Here is a 23,257-nt window from a genome sequence, read left to right as displayed (position 1 = left end):
CTGTACTGCTGAGCCTTGTAGTTCTGTGTAGCTTTCTGGACACAGACTTTACTCTCTGCTCTGCTCTTCCTTCAACTGCAGCTTATGTGTCCCTGAAGCTGAGACCAGGACACACAGTACTCTGAACCCGCGAAAGGTTTGTTAAGGACATCTGCCTTCTGGACCTCCTTTTCCCTGTCACTCTACCTGGACTTCCTCCACTGTTCACTGGTGAGACTCTGAACCCTTTGCTGTGCCTATTGCTGCCCGTCCCTCATTGTGATTCTGAACTCTGCTGTACCAGCTTGTAGCCCGCAATTCACTGTGCCAGGATCATTGTCCTGTGACTCTTAACTGTTGTTGAATCAGGTTAGGGAGTCTCCAAACAAGACATTCAGATGAGATAAGTAGGTGCCTTATTGTATACACTGCAGTGGAGACACACAGCACACCGATATTCAGCACTACCAGGCCGAATGAAGAATGAAGTGTCTCTGATAGTGATGGCCGAACAGTTCGCCCGGCGGTCGTTTCGCGGCGAATTTCGGCTGTTCACGGTCCGCCCGTTCGGCGGACTATTGGCGCCGTTCGCCCGGCTGACTTCCGTGTTTTTACTGTGTAAAAGAACTTTGACCTGATGACACATCCATCATGGGGTACAGGACAGCCAATTGAGACATTACAGCACATGGACACTTGGACATTCCCCCTATCTTATAAATACACCCGATCCGGCGGCCATTTTACATTCTTTCTTCTGTCACTATAGGGAGAGATTGCAGTGACCCAAATCGCTAGCTATTTGGTACACAAAAGTTCTTTTCAGGACTGGTATAGGTGTTAGGTGTAGTTCAGGATAGGCAGTGCTGTGCTAGTGATTGTTGCAGCAGTCTGAGTGTCTTTTGTCAGTTTAGAGAAAGGGACAGGACGCTGTGTGCTGCAGGGAGAGTGAGTTTAATCATTAGCTGTTACTATCAGGTCCACAAAAGTGCTATCCCAGTAACCAGTTATTGTTCCAGTAGCCTCTGTTTTGCCAGTTTATATAGGGACAGGCAGGAAGCAGTGTGTCAGGCAGTGAGGGTCAGTTTAATCAGTAGCTGTTACTATTAGTTCCACAAAGGTTCTTTTCAGGACTGGTATCAGTGGTATGGTAATAGGCTTGTACACGTATAATATTCTTTCTTCCAAATATAAAAAGAATATTATACTTGACTGCTGCCCTTCTGCTGCAGTCTGCTAATCATTCACAACTCACTTGTTCCACAAAGCTCTTTATCAGGACTGGTAACTTGGTCTAGGGTGCTACAGTACATAGGGTTGAGTGAGGTACAGTCTGCTATTCTATAAGGACTGGTATCGGTCCACAATACATAGGGTTGAGGTGCACTACTGCTGACCGCTGCCCTATACTGCAGCAGTCCTTCATTAGTATAGGGACTGAGAGCTTTGTCACAGGGTCATTTAAAAAATGACAGGCAGAGGAAGAGGCAGGCCCTTCCGCAGGGGTGGTAGGGGTAGGGCAGGAGCAACAGGCTTGAGCCAAAGTGGGAAGTTGCAGAAGGTGCGTTCAATTACTTTAAAGGACGCACCAGACTTGGTTGAATGGCTCGCTCAGCCTTACTCTTCTGCACCCTCCTCATCCTCTCGATCTGCACCCTCTTCTTCACTCTCTGCTTCATCCTCCTGGGGCTGCTTATTATGAGGTGCTCCCACCATCCCCGTGCTATGCTCATTATGAGGGGCTCCCACCATCCCTGTGCTATGCTAACTTCCTCCTGGGGCTGCTTACGGTGCAGGTGTCAGTGCTGTATATCACGGTGCTGATGTCAGTGCTCTCTGTCACGGTGCTGCTGTCAGTGCTGTATATCACGGTGCTGGTGTGAGTGCTTTATGTCACGGTGCTGATGTCAGTGCTCTCTATCACGGTGCTGGTGTGAGTGCTTTATGTCACGGTGCTGATGTCAGTGCTGTATATCACGGTGCTGGTGTGAGTGCTTTATGTCACGCTGCTGATATCAGTGCTCTCTATCACGGTGCTGTTGTCAGATGACTATCACGGTGCAGGTGTCATTGCTGTATGTCACGCTGCTGGTGATCATCTCCTGCACCCTCTTCTTTGCCTACCCTGGTCCCTGACCTTCCCTCTCCTCCATTGCCTTCATGCGCTCCACAGTCCTGAATTGTAACAACAATTTCCCATATAAAAAAAGAATGCTTGTAGTTGTCGATCCTAGATTCACCTCATACATGTGTTATGTCATTGGCCATGTGGTGGGACTATTTGTGCACAGCTAATAATTATTTTGTGGCTGCAAATTTGACCTATAGGTTTGCGAAGTTCGCCTCCCATTGAAGTCAATGGGGTCCGCCAACTATCGGCCGCGTTTGCGATCCGCGTTCGCGAAACGTCCTGTCGGAAGTTCGTCCATCACTAGTCTCTGACTTAAAAACATCAAGTTTAACAATATATACATTATGAATATTCATAAGCACTAGGCGTGTTATAGGTGTGATCGTATAGTTTAGTCCAATCAGCATATCTTCTTAGTAGCAAGGGAACAGTTAAATGGGTGTATACATTATGTGATTCACAAAAAAGACTTTTCAGCAATATTTGTTCGGTTCAGACTGGTTTTGATAAGGAAGACATTTTGAGATATTCAGTAGTTTCGATTTCCCAGGAATTGAACCAGAAGTGAAGTAGAAAAAAGAAAAAATTACATATTTTATATATATATATATATATATATATATATATATATATATATATATATATAATAAGATATTAAAGTGAGATATATCGCTCTCTTTCTCTATCTAATTATACTCATTTTCCTCCTCTTGACCCCTATGGCGGGGTCACTTCCATATCTTCCCTACCTAGTATGATACCAGAGGGTCCACAGCACTAGTTTACAGGGTTATTAGGGTGCATGTGGATACATATCTTTACTCATTCATATCACCCATGTAGGCATCATACGAATCTGCTAATCTGACTATTTGATAACACTCTGGGGGTTATTTATGAAAAGGCAACTTCACTTTGCACTGAAAGTGTACTTGGAAGTGCAGTCATTCAAAATCTAAGGGGCAGATCTGAAATGAGTGGAAGCTCTGCTGATTTTTATCATCCAATCATGTGGAAGCTAAAATACTTTTTTTTTTTTCCTTGCATGTCCCCCTCGGATCTACAGCAACTTTACTCCCAAGTGCTCTTTAAGTGCACTTTCAATGCAAAGTGGATTTTCCTTTAGTAAATACCACCCTCTCTCTCTCTTCCTTGGGATCATCTTCCTCAGTTCTCCGTGCCAGTTCACACTACCGCGACTTGGGATCCGACTTGTCAGACCTCAAGTCGCCCCAAGTCGCTTGACATCAGAAATGATATTGAAGCGAATGAGAGCCGTCTTAATGAACACTACTGAAGTCGCTCTGACTTCATAAAAGGTTCCTGTACTACTTCAAGGCGATTTATAGGTGACTTGTACCCATAGATTTCAATGGAAGTTGCCTACAAGTCGGATTGTGGTCTATAGAGAAGCAACTTAACAGGAAGAAGAACAGAATTTACACAGGCTACAGGCAGCTTCCCTCCTTCCCACACACAGAGTACTTCCTGGCCTCCGTTATCTCTGTATACTAGTGAAGTGAGTGAACAACCTGTGTATGTAGCATGTCGTCCAGGGCCCACAGGGAAATCCATCACAGGGAGCCGGTTAACAATGAGTCCCCAATAAGACTCGTGAGGCAGCGTCCCTGTATTTATGACAAGCGAGATCTGAACTACAAGGATCAATATGAAGGATAGCGCCTGGCTGGAGATTTGTCGACTGACCATCGAGAATCGGGAAACAATGTTGCCGAACGTAGTGACAAATGTAAGTTTAACCTTTTATTTAATTTATGGCTGTTATCCATGTCTTCTTTAAATCAGGCACTGACATAGTTGACTAAGCACGATGGTAATTGTAGTTCTAGAACAACAACTGGAGGACCAGAGTATGGAGAACCCTGGTGCATTCTTTCACTGATGTCAACGTCTAGTGTTAATAAATGTAGATAATGAATGATCAATATCCGCCAAAATGATGATTACATTTTACATAAACTGTGATAATAAAAGCAATCAAAATATTGTTTTTAAAACATAAAGGACAGATTACATAGCATAAAAACGTTTGAACCTTAATAACTGCAGGCTTTATTTACAGAAAAAGCAACATTAGCAAAATATATATTTAAAGAAGTGAGCAATGCAGTTAGCAAATGGCGTCCAATTGCCATTCTAATTCACTGGCCGTGAAAGGAAGTATGAAGCAAATTTTTCTCAGTGGCACCATCGCAGGATCCCCATGTAGCACCGAGGTGTGCACTTTTCCAAGTCATGCATAAGTCCCCTTTCACACTGGGGCGTTTTTAAGGCGTTTTAGCGCTAAAAATAGCGCCAAAATAACGCCTGAAATAATCCTGCCCCAGCATTCTCAATGTGGAAGCCTGAGGTGCTTTCACACTGAGGCGTTGTGCAGGCTGTGCGTTGTGAAAAATCATGTAAACAGCTTTTTTGGAGATTCTTTTGGGCGCTTAGCGCTGTAAAAACGCCTATCCCCATTGAAATGAATGAGTAGCGCTGTAAAAACACGGTAATACCGCTTTAAAAACGCCCAGAAGCTATGGGAAGGTCACATGACCACAGTAGAGTGTAGGATGCTGGGATACCAGGAAATCCTGTTTGGAACAGGAGAGGAGATCAGACAAGTGACAAATTAATCATCATGGCAGAGCAATCTGTTGAAATGCAGCCAACAGCTGCAGAAGCTGAAAGATCCTCTGAGACTGGAGATCCAGAGGAGTTCATCGACACCATGAGAAGGCACCCAGAACTCTGGGGCAAAAAACACAGCTTCTATGCAAACCGCCTGAAGAAAAGGGCTGGGTGGAATGATGTGGCTGAGCATCATATAGAAAATTGGACATCATTATCCAACAAAAGAAAAGCTGAGAAAAGTAAGTAGTTCAAATCCCAAACTATTCATATTCCCAATTGTGGTATTCATTCCCCTATTCCTAGTCCCGTTAGTCCCAAAACTCCACCCCCAAAGTCCAAACCCCCCACCATAACCCTAATCCCACCCCTCAGAATCCCAAACCCCCCCCACCATAACCCTAATCCCACCCCTCAGAATCCCAAACCCCCCCCACCATAACCCTAATCCCACCCCTCAGAATCCCAAACCCCCCCCACCATAACCCTAATCCCACCCCTCAGAATCCCAAACCACCCCCCATAACCCTAATACCACCCATCATAATCCCAAACCACCCACCATAACCTTAATCCCACCCCTCAGAATCCCAAACCACCCACCATAACCTTAATCCCACCCCTCAGAATCCCAAACCACCCACCATAACTGTCAGGAAAGGTTCCCTCCGCTGGTAATATCAATCATTTGGCATGCAGTACTGCGATCCACCAGCAGGTGTCTCCTGCTGGAATTATGTCATCTTTGGTCCGCAGTACTGGTGTCCACCAGCGGAGGGATCCTGGCAGCATGGAGCAGGTATTGCCCTCTGCAGTCAGGCGTCACATGACTGACAGCAGCCATTATAAATACCCGGCAAGTTCATATACACTTCGCCTTGGTATTGTCCTTGAGCCCTGACCTGCAGCCTGTTTTGATACCTGTTACCTGATCCCCGATTCCTGTATCCTGCCTCTTGTACCTGTTCCCTCTCTCCTTGTCCCCCTATTCTGCTTACCTCCTATTTATGACCCCGGCCTGGCTTGACTACGATTCTGGTTCTCCCTTTTGTTACTTTATACTGGTTTACTTGCTTATCTGCACTGTTTGGTTGTTAGTTTGTTCACTTAGTTTGTATTGGTGGTGTGTTCACATTTATATGCGTTTGCTTAATAAATTTACCTTCACTTATTTGTGTCTGGTTCACTTGTCGCAGTTACACAGTTCTGGTCACATCTGGTTCATGACAGAATACCAAGGCCATTCCTGACCAGAAGTGGCTGCACAGGGGAACCATTTGCTTCAGTTTGGTTGCAAACATGAATGCTGATGAGATCATTTATTTTTCTCTGCTGGCATCTGAGAGTGGTGATTATTGCCGCCAGGTCTTGAAAGAATGGTCTAGTGACCAGTTGTTTGCAGCTATGCGTTTGGCTCACTCCCTGGTCGATCAGGGTTATACATTGTTTGAGGAGGTGCAGCCTTTGATAAAGATCTGTACTGAGCTAGCCCTGCCCTGTATCCCAGATGGCCGTGATGATTTCACTCCTCCTTTTGATATGAATCAGGTTGTATCTTTAGTATGGCTTTTTGAAGATGATCCTTCTGATTTTTGTGAACACTACTCAGCCTGTTCCCCACAGGTGATTGCTGAGTGCATTGTATATGCTCAGTCTTTTGTTGGACAGGGAGGCTTAAAACTTCAGTTTGTACAACCCATACTTTCAGCATGGTCTGACATGGTGCAATCAGCCCCAGCCAAACAATCCACCTCTGCCATCAGGTATGAGCCTACCCAAAAGTATGTTTCCCCACCAGCCATGTCAGCCTCAGTTGCAGCCCAGTACACGCTGCTCCCAACCAAATACTCCTATCCAGTCTCTACTCCCTGTACTTATCCTGCATTCAACCCACCTGCCTCCTCTCCGCTGTCTACAAACCCACAAGTTCTTTCCCCAGCTACTGGTACCTCTTCTCTGCCATATCACAATCCTCCTTCCCAGTCTGCTGCACCCCTTATTTACAGTCCTGTAGTCACCTACAGAGCTTCAGTGGCTAAGCCAAAGAAAAAACGAAAGTTTTTCCCAACCAAAATGGTCTTACCATTAACCCAACCTGCCTCCACACCTACCAATCTGTCCCAGCCCGGAGTGCCAGAGCCAGAGCTCCAGCCCGGAGTGCCAGAGTTCCAGCCAGACGCCTTCCAGCCTGATGTCCCGGCCTTCCAGCCAGACGCCTTCCAGCCTGATGTCCCGGCCTTCCAGCCAGACGCCTTCCAGCCTGATGTCCCGGCCTTCCAGCCAGACGCCTTCCAGCCTGATGTCCCGGCCTTCCAGCCAGACACCTTCCAGCCTGATGTCCCGGCCTTCCAGCCAGACGCCTTCCAGCCTGACGTCTTGCAGTCTGATGTCCCGGCCTTCCAGCCAGACGCCTTCCAGCCTGACGTCTTGCAGTCTGATGTCCCGGCCTTCCAGCCAGACGCCTTCCAGCCTGACGTCTTGCAGTCTGATGTCCCGGCCTTCCAGCCAGACGCCTTCCAGCCTGACGTCTTGCAGTCTGATGCCCCGGCCTTTCAGTCTGACGTCTTGCAGTCTGATGCCCCGGCCTTTCAGTCTGACGTCTTGCAGTCTGATGTCCCGGCCTTCCAGTCTGACGTCTTGCAGTCTGATGTCTCGGCCTTCCAGTCTGACGTCTTGCAGTCTGATGTCTCGGCCTTCCAGTCTGACGTCTTGCAGTCTGATGTCTCGGCCTTCCAGTCTGACGTCTTGCAGTCTGATGTCTCGGCCTTCCAGTCTGACGTCTTGCAGTCTGATGTCTCGGCCTTCCAGTCTGACGTCTTGCAGTCTGATGTCTCGGCCTTCCAGTCTGACGTCTTGCAGTCCGATGTCTCCGCCTTCCAGTCTGATATCTTGCAGTCCGATGTCCCGGCCTTCCAGTTTGATATCTTGCAGTCCGATGTCCCGGCCTTCCAGTTTGATGTCTTGCAGTCTGATGTCCCGGCCTTCCAGTCTGATGTCTTGCAGTCCGATGTCCCGGCCTTCCAGTCTGATGTCTTGCAGTCCGATGTCCCGGCCTTCCAGTCTGATGTCTTGCAGTCCGATGTCCCGGCCTTCCAGTCTGATGTCTTGCAGTCTGATGTCCCGGCCTTCCAGTCTGATGTCTTGCAGTCTGATGTCCCGGCCTTGCAGTCTGATGTCCCGGCCTTCCAGTCTGATGTCCTGCAGTCTGATGTCCCGGCCTTCCAGTCTGTTGCCTTCCAGTCTGATGCCCCGGCCTTCCAGTTTGATGCCTTCCAGTCTGATGCCCCGGCCTTCCAGTCTGATGTCCCGGCCTTCCAGTCTGATGTCCCGGCCTTCCAGTCTGATGCCTTCCAGTCTGATGTTCCGGCCTTCCAGTCTGATGCCCCGGCCTTCCAGTCTGATGTTCCGGCCTTCCAGTCTGATGTTCCGGCCTTCCAGTCTGATGCCTTCCAGTCTGATGTCCCGGCCTTGCAGTCTGATGCCTTCCAGTCTGATGTCCCGGCCTTGCAGTCTGATGCCTTCCAGTCTGATGCCTTCCAGTCTGATGTTCCGGCCTTGCAGTCTGATGCCTTCCAGTCTGATGTTCCGGCCTTGCAGTCTGATGCCTTCCAGTCTGATGCCCCGGCCTTCCAGTCTGATGCCTTCCAGTCCGATGTCCCGGCCTTCCAGTCTGATGTCTTGCAGTCTGATGTCCCAGCCTTGCAGTCTGATGTCCCGGCCTTCCAGTCTGATGTCCTGCAGTCTGATGTCCCGGCCTTCCAGTCTGATGCCCCGGCCTTCCAGTCTGATGCCTTCCAGTCTGATGCCCCGGCCTTCCAGTCTGATGTCCCGGCCTTCCAGTCTGATGCCTTCCAGTCTGATGTTCCGGCCTTCCAGTCTGATGTTCCGGCCTTCCAGTCTGATGCCCCGGCCTTCCAGTCTGATGCCCCGGCCTTCCAGTCTGATGCCTTCCAGTCTGATGTTCCGGCCTTCCAGTCTGATGTTCCGGCCTTCCAGTCTGATGTCCCGGCCTTGCAGTCTGATGCCTTCCAGTCTGATGTCCCGGCCTTGCAGTCTGATGCCTTCCAGTCTGATGTTCCGGCCTTGCAGTCTGATGCCTTCCAGTCTGATGTTCCGGCCTTGCAGTCTGATGCCTTCCAGTCTGATGTTCCGGCCTTGCAGTCTGATGCCTTCCAGTCTGATGCCCCGGCCTTGCAGTCTGATGCCTTCCAGTCTGATGCCCCGGCCTTCCAGTCTGATGCCTTCCAGTCTGATGCCCCGGCCTTCCAGTCTGATGCCTTCCAGTCTGATGCCCCGGCCTTCCAGTCTGATGTCCCGGCCTTCCAGTCTGATGCCTTCCAGTCTGATGCCCCGGCCTTCCAGTCTGATGTCCCGGCCTTCCAGTCTGATGCCTTCCAGTCTGATGTTCCGGCCTTCCAGTCTGATGCCTTCCAGTCTGATGCCCCGGCCTTCCAGTCTGATGTCCCGGCCTTCCAGTCTGATGCCTTCCAGTCTGATGTTCCGGCCTTCCAGTCCGATGCCTTCCAGTCTGATGCCCCGGCCTTCCAGCCTGATGCCTTCCAGTCTGATGCCCCGGCCTTCCAGCCTGATGCCTTCCAGTCTGATGCCTTCCAGTCTGATGTCCCGGCCTTCCAGCCTGATGCCTTCCAGTCTGATGCCTTCCAGTCTGATGTCCCGGCCTTCCAGTCTGATGTCCCGGCCTTGCAGTCCGATGCCTTCCAGTCTGATGTTCCGGCCTTGCAGTCCGATGCCTTCCAGTCTGATGTCCCGGCCTCGCAGTCTGATGTCCCGGCCTCGCAGTCTGATTCCTTCCAGTCTGATGTCCCGGCCTCGCAGTCCGACGCCTTCCAGTCTGATGTCCCGGCCTCGCAGTCCGACGCCTTCCAGTCTGATGTCCCGGCCTCGCAGTCCGACGCCTTCCAGTCTGATGTCCCGGCCTTGCAGTCCGACGCCTTCCAGTCTGATGTCCCGGCCTTGCAGTCCGACGCCTTCCAGTCTGATGTCCCGGCCTTGCAGTCCGACGCCTTCCAGTCTGATGTCCCGGCCTTGCAGTCCGACGCCTTCCAGTCTGATGTGCCGGCATTGCAGTCCGACGCCTTCCAGTCTGATGTGCCTGCTGTCCAGCCTGATGTGCCTGCTGTCCAGCCTGATGTGCCTGCCTTCCAGCCTGACGTGCCGCTGCCCGCCTTCCAGCCTGACGTGCCGCTGCCCGCCTTCCAGCCTGACGTGCCGCTGCCCGCCTTCCAGCCTGACGTGCCGCTGCCCGCCTTCCAGCCTGATGTGCCGCTGCCCGCCTTCCAGCCTGACGTGCCAGCTTCCCGGCCCGATGTGGTTCTGTCTGCTGCTCTGCTTGAAGTGTCTGTTACCCAACCTAATGTGACTTTGCCCATAGCCCAGCTTGACGCAGTGGACTTTCCCCAGCAACTGCTAGTTGGAGCGTCCGGAGGTCGCTCCTTTGAGGGGGGGTACTGTCAGGAAAGGTTCCCTCCGCTGGTAATATCAATCATTTGGCATGCTGTACTGCGATCCACCAGCAGGTGTCTCCTGCTGCAATTATGTCATCTTTGGTCCGCAGTACTGGTGTCCACCAGCGGAGGGATCCTGGCAGTATGGAGCAGGTATTGCCCTCTGCAGTCAGGCGTCACATGACTGACAGCAGCCATTATAAATACCCGGCAAGTTTATATACACTTCGCCTTGGTATTGTCCTTGAGCCCTGACCTGCAGCCTGTTTTGATACCTGATACCTGTTACCTGATCCCCGATCCCTGTTTCCTGTATCCTGCCTCTTGTACCTGTTCCCTCTCTCCTTGTCCCCCTATTCTGCTTACCTCCTATTTATGACCCCGGCCTGGCTTGACTACGATTCTGGTTCTCCCTTTTGTTACATTATACTGGTTTACTTGCTTATCTGCACTGTTTGGTTGTTAGTTTGTTCACTTAGTTTGTATTGGTGGGTTGTTCACATTTATATGCGTTTGCTTAATAAATTTACCTTCATTTATTTGTGTCTGGTTCACTTGTCGCAGTCACACAGTTCTGGTCACATCTGGTTCATGACAATAACCCTAATCCCACCCCTCATAATCCCAAACTCCTAACCCTAATCCCACCCCTCATAATCCCAAACCACCCATCATAATCCCAAACCACCCACCATAACCTTAATCCCACCCCTCAGAATCCTAAACCACCCACCATAACCTTAATCCCACCCCTCAGGATCCCAAACCACCCACCATAACCCTAATCCCACCCCTCATAATCCCAAACTCCTAACCCTAATCCCACCCCTCATAATCCCAAACTCCTAACCCTAATCCCACCCCTCATAATCCCAAACCACCCACCATAACCCTAATACCACCCATCATAATCCCAAACCACCCACCATAACCTTAATCCCACCCCTCAGAATCCCAAACCACCCAGCATAACCCTAATCCCACCACTCCTAGTCCCAAACTTATAACCCCAACCTTACATTTTTTGCCTTTCAGTAAAAATAATAAAACAACATTGGAAAACGTTGAGAGATAATTACAAGAGAGAACTATTGAAACAGCAACAAATCAGAAGTGGATCCGGCGCGAGAAAGGGAAGAATATATTGCCATTACTACGAATTGGAGTTTTTAAGACCAGTGATGCAAGAGAGACACTAAGTATTAAAATTAACAAAATTGTCAAAAAGCTTGTTTTTTGCCAAGAAAAGGTATATAAATAACTGCAATTTTCAAGTAACACTGTGTAATCATTTTTTAATTTAAGAACAGACAACAATTTCAGTAGTGAGAGTGGGGAAGAGGAGCTTATTCCCGAAACAAGCACTACCACAGAAACACAGGCAGAAGAGTATGTTGAAGACAGGGAAACACCGGAGCCTCCAAGAAGGTCAACAACAAGAGGCAAACCAAAGAAAAAAACTGAAAATCAAGAATTCATTGAAAAAAAGCTAATCGATTCCCAAAAAAATGAGAATTCTGAAATTGCAGCCTTCACTAAAAGTTTAATTCCTCAAATTGCAGAGGTCAAAAAGGAATTCCAATGCAATCTTAGAATTAATATATTGAAAATCATAAAATCATATCAGCTGAAAGGTAATCCTCCCAGTCTACGTCCCCAACCCTCAGAAAACCTCAACCAGCAACAAAATATCCGGTATGGGAATCAATGGGAAGAATCTGGTTATCGTCCATCTGCTTACAACAATGCATGTGGCCCAAACATGTGCATGACTCCCCAGTTCACTCCAAGATTCAATACAGCACCATACGATATGCCCCCAAATTATTATCCCCCAATTTAAGCTCCTCCTACTCCTACTCCTCAGCCAAACACCGCTAGAGAGGATTTACACCCTCACACCTCCTACTATCATGATCTGTAATGTTTTACAGTTTAATCAGAACAGTTAAACCTTCCAGGAAATTTTTGTTGCACTGCACTGTTTCTTACGATGTTTGAAGATAAAATTTAGAAAAAAATACCATATATGTTTTTGGTTATAAAGAAGTTTTTTTACTTCTCATAGTTTATTTTTGAAATATAGTTTTTTTCTATTACAAATGATAATAATATATTTGTTTTATATTATTAAAGGAAAAGAAATGCCAGTTCATGCATATGTGCAAATTTAAAAATAAATGTTAATTTTTTTTCATAAATCTAAAAATTTGTAGTATGTTTATGATTGATAATATTAATACATGTGATTATAAAATCACTTATTATAAGTAGTCGTTCACATGGTGATATAGTATCCTGTCTCATCAACGCAGGTGTCAGCAGGTCAAGAAGAAAGTCAAATCAATGGAAAAGAAGGGATATGTTGTTAAAAACCACAGGAAGTAGGAGTGTGGGACTAGGAGCGGTGGGATTAGTAGTTTGGGAATAGGAGTGGTGGGATTAATAGTTTGGGAATAGGAGTGGGATTAGGGTTGGATAGGAGTTTAAGGCTAGGAGGAATAGGATTAGGTTCATAGATTTGGACATGGAGGAATGGGATTACTCACAACCCTAACCCTAAAACCACTCCACCTACTCCAAAAAGACATAATCCCAACCTTTGTCCCACTCACCATAGTCCCAAAAGACAGAATCCGACTCAATTTTATTAATTTTTTGATTTATTAATGAAATATCAACGACTCTCAAAACTTTTATCAATTGCATTTAATATAAACATTATTAAATGCATACATCAAATGTGATAGCAGAATAGCAGAAGACTATAAAAATCAAAACAAATATGTAATTGGACAAACATCAAAATAATTAAATGAATAGAAACAATTTTTTTTTGATAATCGAACATGTCAATGAGGAAGAAATATAAAAATGCCCTTCAATTTCATATTTTTAAAGGGTTAGATCATATCACCCTGCCAACTTACTGCACCAGCAGGACTCAAAAAATAATCAGCAAACTCGTCCCTTATAGTAAAACCCACTCTTGGGCCACGGATATGTGGAAAATCGGCTGGTTCCATGTTATGTGACAATGTATCCTCGAAATGAATGCCATCTCTCTCCCGTACTAAGTTGTGTAACACACATGCTGCCTTTATAACTTTACAAGCATTTTCTACTTTTAAATTAATTGGTTTATGGAATATCTGCCATTTGTTGGCCAGTATTCCAAAGGCGCATTCGACTAGTCTTCTTGCTCGGCATAGACGGTAATTGAAAATTCTCTTCCGAGTAGCTAGATTTCGCAGAGAGTATGGCTTCATCAGATGCTCATGGATGGCAAATGCGTCATCTGCCACAAAAACATATGGCAAATCAGGACCCTCTGTCCCAGGCAATGGTTGGTTATCCGGCAAGTCCAGTTGATTGGAAGCAAGATGCTTTCCAAATTTGGTATTCAGGAAAACTGTGGAGTCTGCACAGCTACCAAATGATCCAATATCTACAAATATAAATTTATAGTCGGAATCTACTACAGCCATCAAAACAACCGAAAAATACTTTTTGTAGTTAGAGTATTGACTATGGCACTATGGCAAGGTTTTATTAACCTAATATGTTTGCCATCAATTGCACCTAGACAGTTTGGGAAATTAGTCTTGATGAAGAACCGCTGTGCAATATCATTCCATTTCTGTTTATTCGGAACGGGCATAAATAGATGTTTGAGATTCCATATTTCATCACACGTATGTTTTATAATTTCACCCAGATATTCCTATTCGGAATTCATACTGTAGTGATGTGTATGTATTTCCAGTTGCCAAGTATTTGTAAAAAGAGAACAATTAATTTTATCTTTCAATAAAAACAGAGGATTAGATGGGAAACTAGGCCAAAAAAATAAAGTCATAACAAGAGAGATCCGGATCTACATCTGTCCGCTCTCAGTCATATGATGCTCAAATTACCTCAGCGTTATCAGTAATCGTTCACATGGTGTTATAGCATCTCTGCAATTGGTATCCTGTCTCATTAAGGCCGGTGTCAATAGGTCGAGCAGAAAGTCAAATCTATTGAAAGAAATACATTATCGTTAGGGTTGGGAGTTTGAGAGTATGGGGAGTGGGATTAGGGTTGGGAGTTTGAGAGTAGGGGGAGTGGGATTAGGGTTGGGAGTTTGAGAGTATGGGGAGTTGGATTAGGGTTAGGGTTGGGATTTTGAGAGTATGGGGAGTGGGATTAGGGTTGGGATTTTGAGAGTATGGGGAGTGGGATTAGGGTTAGGGTTGGGAGTTTGGGGAGTGGGATTAGGGTTAGGGTTGGGAGTTTGAGAGTATGGAGAGTGGGATTAGGGTTAGGGTTGGGAGTTTGAGAGTAGGGGGAGTGGGATTAGGGTTGGGAGTTTGAGAGTATGGGGAGTGGGAGGGTGAGTTTGGGAGTAGGAGTGGGTGTTGATGACTGGCATATTGCCACTTACGTTCTGATGCTCATCCGAGTATAATTTCGAAATTTATCAGGGTGCACTCTCAGGTCCTGATAGAGCAACATGTATTGTTCTCTGTCTGCATGCATTTGATTGATGGAATGAACCCAATAACGACGCTGCGCTCTCTGTTCGTGGATGTTCCAAAACATATAGCACTAATATCAACAGCAGCTCAAAATACTCCATCTTCTTCTAGGTCTGTTCCTTCCGTCATGAAATAACAGGAAGTGATGTAAGGGGGTGGGGTTGTTTGATGATTCCAACGCTTCAAAAACGCTGCAAAAATGCTATAAAAACGTATGGGCGTTAGCGCTAACGCTACAAAAACGCGGTAAAAACGCGGTAATAACGATATGCGTTTTTAGAGCGTTTTCTAAACGCCCCAGTGTGAAAGGGGCCTAAGGGAATCCTCAAAACGGTACCCATAAAAAATACAAAAGAGCGCCAAGTCAGTAAAAAAATGCATTTATTTCATTCAATAAATAAAAGACTCACTTACATCCATGATTGCTGTTATACATTTGGTAGTCAGTTCGCTGTTCCCTTTAGTTGGCACAGTCCCAGGATGCAGATGTAACTAATCCTCCTCTACAGTGCGCTAGGGGAAGCTCCGCTGTGTTCTGCGGTACACAGAAACACAGACCAGCTCGTAGGCAGCGTATGACATCAGCCGGGGGATACCCGAGAACACAGCGCGTTTCTGAGCATGCGCAAGCCTCGTTTGGGCATGCGCGCTCCTTTGTCAAGTAAAAGCCGTCCACCGCCGTCCTGCCTATAAAAAGGAGAATTGATAAATAATGGAATTCATTGTAGAGATTAACCCTATAATGGATGCAAGCGGGCTGAGTGGGTTATAGTGATTCAAATAGCAAGTAAATAAATTATGTAATGACATAGGTGAACTTGATGATAAATTGGATGAAAAATATATCTAGAAAATATATTTTAAATGCATTTTAAGCGAAAAAGGGGAAATGTGGGATAGGATATGAGGAAAACATTCTAATTCTAATTCAATGTAAGAAGGAGATAGAGAAAAATAAAAGTAATTGCTAAATAACAACCCCTTTGCACAACAAGTGATATTCTTTGGCCGATACATTGACTATATCGTGATTATCTGGGATGGTACTCCATCCCAGGTAGACGATTTTGTCCGCCATTGCAATGATAATGAGTTAGGCCTGTCCTTTTCAGCTGTATGGGATAAAGACAGTTTAGCCCACCTCGATCTAGAGTTGAGCCACGAAGAAAGCACCATCTTTGCCCGTAATTATGCAAAACCTACCGCAGGTAACTCATACCTTCATTTCAACAGCTGCCATCACCCCTCGTGGGTAAAAAAACATCCCTAAGGGTCAGTTCTGCAGAATTAGACAGAACTGTACCAGAGACAGCGACTACATATTACATAGTTCCCTATTAAAGGATAAGTTCATTGAGAAGGGTTATCCCCTAGATCTGGTTGAACATGCTTACAATATGTATCTACGTATCTGTCGTGTACGGCCTCACTTGCCCCTGTAGAATGCTGTACGTAGGCCGCACCATTTGCCCTCTTAGACAGCGTTTCGGCAAACATAGACGACTGATTGAATTAGGCTCGGACAAACATAGTGTACCCCGACACTTTCTGGAAGTTCATGATCAGTCCACCACGGGCCCCCAAGTTTGGATCATTGAGCCCATACCGGCAGGGGTGTCTGAGGCAGAACACTTCTCCAGATTGTGTGAGCGTGAAACTTATTGGATTTTCTCTTTAGACACCCTCGCCCCCAGTGGCCTCAATGAAGAAATCGAGATCCACACTATTCTTTGAAATAGCTCCTACGAAAAATCAGTGATCTCATTCCCCCCCTTTTCTTCCAGGAAGGGCTTTCATCTCAATGCCCCCCCTCCCCCCTTCTTTTGTATATACATGTTATATATAAATTTCTTTTTTCACGTATATGATTTTTATATAATTTTTATATGCAATTTCTTTGATACAAAACTTTTTTTTTTATGTACATACAAACCTTGTGTATATAATTTAATTGTGAAGTGTCATATGCAATCCTCCTTTATATATACTTTATTGGTATTATTTATATTAATTCTGTCAGGAGTTCCCACATGTAATTCCCATATATTGATTTCTATCATTAGTATTTTTGTTGTGTATTCAAGAATGCGACAAAGTCGCATCAATCCGGGACTGTAACCAAAATTACACTCACGATTATTTGCTATTATTATGAAGGAACATCATCCCTTATCCATAAAATTTTTCCTCATGTCCTTAGCTTTTATTTTCATAAGCATCCCTCAATTTTGTCTATCTTCAATACTTCTGGTATTTAAATTCTTTATCATTTTTATGTTCCATCTATATCTACATTTACTTGTATTTTGTTTTTATTTATATTTAACCACTTGCCGACCAGCGCACGACGATGTACGTCGACAGAATGGCACGGGCAGGCAAATGGGCGTACATGTACGTCCCTTTAAATTTGCCGCCCTGCCATCGGGAGCACGCCGCCGGCGGTGCGCTCCCGCGCTGGTCGGGACCCCCGTGAGTCCGGTCGCGGGACCCGCGGACTCGATCGCCGCGGGCATCCCCACGATCGTCTCACGGATCGGCCGAATGGAGAAGTGCCGTTGTAAACAACATTTCTCCATTCTGCCTAGCAACTAGTGACGCTGATCTCTGCTCCATGTGATTGGAGCAGAGATCAGTGTTCACTAAATGAAAGCCCAACCCCCCCACAGTTAGTAACACACCCCTAGGAACACTTAACCCCCTACACTGCCACCCACTGGTTAACCCCTTCTCTGCCAGCGTCATTTACACAGGAAATCAGTGCATTTATATAGCAGTGATTACTGTATACATGACAATGGTCCCAAAAATGTGTCAAAAATGTCCGATGGGTCCCCCACAATGTCGCAGTCACAATAAAAATCGCTGATCGCCGCCATTACTAGTAAAAAAAATAATAAAAAATTATTAATAAAAATGCTATAAAACTATCCCTATTTTCTAAACGCTATAACTTTTACGCAAACCAATCAATAATCGCTTATTGCGATTTTTTTCAAAATTGTTGCTTTATTTTTGTTTATAGCGCAAAAAATAAAAACTGCAGGGGTGATCAAATACCACCAAAAGAAAGCTCTATTTGTGGGAAAAAAAGGACGTCAATTTTGTTTGGGAGCCACGTCGCACGACCGCGCAATTGTCAGTTAAAGCGACGCAGTGCCGAATCGCAAAAAGTGGTCTGGTCTTTGACCAGCAAATTGGTCCGGTCTGAAAGTGGTTAAATTCTCAATTTATTTTTATTTCCACTTCTGTTTTCATTTGTATTTATTTTTCTTCTCAGCATACATTTTTCATATTCATTTTTATTTTCATTTTTCATTATTTATTTTTTACTTATATTTCATTTTTATCTTTAATTTTTCCCACATTCACTATATTTCTTATATCTTTCCACACTTACTTATTATTTTCAGCTCTATTTTTATTCTTATTTCCATTGTCATTTTCATCTTTATTTCTATTCTTTATTTTCATTACTTTTATTTTTATTTATATCTATCTCTTTCTTACATTGAATTAGATTTTTTTCCTCATATCCTATCCCACATTACCCCTTTTTCGCTTAAAATACATTTAAAACATATTTTCTAGATATATTTTTCATCCAATTTATCATCAAGTTCACCTATGTCATTACAGATTATATATATATATATATATATATATATATATATATATATATATATATATATATATATATATATATATATATATATATATATAATCTATATCTATCTATATCTATATCTATATATCTATCTATCTCTATATATCTATATATATCTATCTCTATATCTATCTATCTCTATATCTCTATATCTCTATATCTCTATATCTCTATATATATATATAATCTATATCTATATATATCTATATCTATCTATATCTGTATCCACACACACACACACACATACATACATACATACACACACACACATATATTTTTTATTTTTCGCTTCTCCTTGGAGAGCTATGGCTTAGGGTGAAGAGGATGTGTCCCCGCCTCAACCCCGGGGGAGACGGCTTATTCAGTGCCACCATCCTATTCCCTTTTTGGGTCTGTTGGGTTATTCATCTGAACGTATCCAAAGGTAATGCATCCACTTTTAACACCTGCTCTCTTTCTGAAAGCAATGATTTTTCATTTGAGACTGTGACCGACCTATTTACTTACTTATTTCATCTCTTTATTTAGCGATTTTTCATGCATCCCACTCCTGATGATTGGCTGAAATCGCCATGAAACGCGTAGAGTCCATACTCAGGGATGCCAAGTCAAGTTTGTGACAATCATGAATTTCTTTTATCATTTATAGTTATATTTATTAGGATAACCATGTTCACCTGCTCTGTATATCCATTCATTTTTTTAATTGTGATTGCTTGTACCAATTATGTCTATCCATTATATACATTAAATATGTCAACATGATTATTACTACAATTAATTATGCTTCTTTTTGCATGACCCATGTATTATATATTATACCTACTATTTAGTATTTGTATTTAAATTTATTGGATTGATTAGCAACTTTCTATGGGTATACAGATTTTCCCCGCAGGGACAGTGACAATTAATTACATTTTAGGTATCCTAGACCATTTCAAACACATATCCATGCCTCATTTAAAGTCCCATAATCCACTTTCTTCATTTTCTTTCATAATTTATTTACTTGCTATTTGAATCACTATAACCCACTCAGCCTGCTTGCATCCATTATAGGGAAAATCTCTACAATGAATTCCATTGTTTATCAATTCTCCTATTTAAAAGCCCTCCCCTGCCGTCCTGCCTATACTTACACTTGACAAAGGAGCGCGCATGCCTGAACGAGGCTTGCGCATGCTCAAAAACGCGTCGTGTTCTCGGGTATCCCGCGGCTGACGTCATACGCTGGCTACGAGCCGGTCTGTGTTTCTGTGTACCGCAGAACACAGCGGAGCTTCCCCTAGCGCGCTGTAGAGGAGGATTAGTTACATCTGCATCCTGGGACTGTGCCAGCTAAAGGGAACAGCGAAGTGACTACCAAATGTATAACAGCAATTATGGATGTAAGTGAGACTTTTATTTATTAAATGAAATAAATGCATTTTTTTTTTCCTGACTTGGAGCTCTTCTATATTCTTTATTGGTATCCTATTCATGAGATGACTTCACTCTTAGCCCCTGTACACGCGGTCGGAGATTTCCACAACCAAATCCGTCGGCTTCTGCCCGTTGGATCTTGTCCGAAACTGTTGCATACACACGGTCGGACAAAGTTGGCGAAAAATCCGATCTTTCAGAACGTGATGACGTAATTTTGTTACGATGGGACTACGTTCAGGCTAGTAGCCAATAGCTTTGATGTAGGAATTTGATCTGAGCATGCGTGGCACTTGGTCCGATCAAAATGCTCTACACATGATCGGATTAGGTCCGACCAGCCCAGTTGGTGGGGAAATATTTCCAACATGTTGGAAAATTGGGTCCGACGGAGATTCGGACGGAATCAGTCCGATGCATACCACACACAGTCAGATTATCCGACAACACGGTCCAATAAGACACATTCCGACGGATTGTTCCAACGAATCCGTTGTGGAAATCTCCGACCGTGTGTACAGGAGCTTACTCTTTATCAACCATCTGCATATATAGGGGCTCCTCCATCTTTGTTCATCCAGGTGGGGAGAGATTCCCCCGGGCACCCAGGCCTCACTTGTCCCCACTGACCTGACGTTTTTACATTACCAGTCCTTTCCGATAAGCTGAGGGGTATGTTGTTGAAATGTATTTATTTATTTTGTCTTTGTTTTTTGTTAACATCATTTGATAATGTTATCTAGACAGTGAATTCCATTTACTTGTGGTTTTTCCACATTTAGACACATCAGGCACAAAATATGACTCCACACCAAGGGATATATACAGTTAATATGACTGCTGTTTTGTTTTTTATTGCAGTATTTTTAGTTTATCAACATTTGCTGTAAAAAAAAATAAAAAATGATATATATTTTGTCATAAATGTATGTATAGACCATTAGTCAACACCTCTATGCCATTTGCATCATTAAGTATTTACATTAATCATCTGATGTATGATATATTAATGTTTTCTTTGTAGAATTTATATGACGCTTTCCTCTGTGCCATTCTCAAGGCCCTGACGAAGTGGTTTCAACCGCGAAACGTGTAAGACACTCTTTGTATAAACCTGTTGGGAACCAGCACATCCCTGATTTCAAAATTTGAATCACTAAAGACTGTAATGTATTTTAAACTTTGTCTTTTAGTTTAATAATAACCTGTTTACTTTTGTATAAATCTGTTTTTTTTTTTTTAGGTTTTTTTATACTCTTCAGACACACAATTAGAGTCCCATTCTGTTCTATTAAAAAAAAAAAAAAAAAAAAAAAAAAAAAAAAAAAAAAACATTTTTTGAAATATATTTATAACTTGGTCGGAAGCTCTGCACAGCCAGCATGGCTTCCTGAGTGGCTGTGGCAGCAGGAAGTGAGCTTTACACAGCAGACCAGGACCTCTGTAATAACGAAGCTTAACTGAGTGGTCAGCAGTAGTTGAGACATAAGATGGCTGCCTATATTGGGGGTCATTTTGCCACGGCACAGCTGGGGACTCGCCGCAACACACTGGTTGAGAAACGTCGGTATAGTGTGTATAGTATAGCGTACTATGTTGATGAGAAATAGAATGTATGTTCTGACCTATATTGTCATAAACAGTATAGAAAGTCAAGCAATTTACAGATGAACAGATGAACTGGTCACTCTAGACTGATGATTCAGGGACTATCGAATCGCCTTAGGGGGTCCAGGAAGGAATTTTTTTCCCCTTTGGAGCCCATCTGAGGGGGTTTTTTGCCTTCCTCTGAATCATCCGAAGGTTTAGGGTTCTGAGAAGTCCTCACCTCTGAGGAGTCAGAGGATAACAGTGATGCTCTCCGATTCTCTACAATAAATGTTCTTGTAAAGAATTCAACATTTCAATAAAATTGTTTATACCTTAATTGTCTTTTGTATGTGAAAGTTTTTGTTTTCCTATATCTATATTTTAATGCAATGATGAATGACAGCAGGATGAGGAATCTCACCCCGTATTTCACCATTATATCGCGCTTAGTCCATGGGATGGTGATGGGAAACACCAACAGTGTAGTCTTGCAAAAATGAGTCCTATAATGGCAGCAGATTTCATATTTGTAGGTACAGGCCTGCATGTACATGGGCATGGTGTGCATTCTGGGGCCCTGTGCAATTGCCCGTGTTGCCGCTTTCTGTGCACTATATCAACTTTCAACAACCCCTTTACCCCAGGGGAAATCATTTTCAAGTCTTAAGGAACCCCTTTTGAAAATTCATTCATCAGGGGAATGGGGAAGGATACCCCTTACATTGGTGGTCACTGGAAAGAATGACCACATTACTGTGGTGAGATTACTGGTTTCTCAACTGCTGACTCTCCATCCTTGGACACACAATGTACTTTTCAGTGGCCCCATGTAGCACAGAGCCAACAGTTCATTACAGCAGAACCCCCTTTTTTTATGCAACAGTTTTGGACAAAATCCGACGGATTTGGTTGGCAGAATGTCCGACCGTGTGTATGGGGGCTTAGACGATAGTTAAAGACTTTCTTAGAAGTAGTCAGGTTCCTATTGGAGTAAGGCCTCATTAGGTGTTCCGCCAACGCAAAAGCCTCATCTGCAACACATTGGGGGTTCAGTTGTGCCAGGAAGAGGACAGCTCCAAGGAATATCTAGACGATTATCTTGTAGCCTTTCATCAAAGGAGGAATTATAAAAAAATACGTGAAACCCAGCTACTACCGTAGGATCCTATATCTATATAGGTGAAGCAGTAGTTTGCATCAGCCACGACAAGCAGTACAAATAAACAATATTTTTTGTAATTGAAGAACTTCCGCTACCAACAGGCTTAATGACATGCACATGCTTCCCATCTATAGCTCCAATGCAATTTGGGAAATTGCACCGACTCCAAAATAGTTTTGCGATATCACGCCAATTATTTTGTGTAGGCCTTTTCATAACTATGGTGTTAAGCACATCCCATAAGATTTGGCAGGTTTCTTGAATGATGTAGCCGATTGTTGACCTGCCCACCACAAACTCATAATGTAGACTAACTAGGGAATAACCGGTTGCCAGGTATCTGAAAGACAAAATACATAAATCATTATGTTCCTATTTATGTTTTGCAGTATCCATATTACAAATTCGTTGGAAGGGATTGCGTGACTGCTTTAAGTGCTACCTCCACAAAATGAATGAGGCCAGGAGTGGATATGGAAGCAAAAGAGTGGTACCCTACGTTCATGCTGATGAACTGGAGTTTCTGCGGTCTTTCCTGGATCTGACAGAGTAAGATAACATCTTTCATATTTGTAAAGTGATATTATACAATTCTATAAAGAGGGGGGTGCCTTAACTGTGCCTTATATGTTTAATGCAGAACACAATCCAGTTGGGAAGTGAGCGACGAAGCACAGGATGCAT

Source organism: Lithobates pipiens, unplaced genomic scaffold (genome assembly GCF_037356315.1).
Source record: "Lithobates pipiens isolate NorthernLeopardFrog02 unplaced genomic scaffold, aLitPip1_a1.2 Scaffold_19, whole genome shotgun sequence".
Classification (NCBI taxonomy): Eukaryota; Metazoa; Chordata; class Amphibia; order Anura; family Ranidae; genus Lithobates; species Lithobates pipiens.
The sequence above is the reverse complement of the archived record's forward strand: the minus strand, read 5'-3'. Positions refer to the sequence as shown.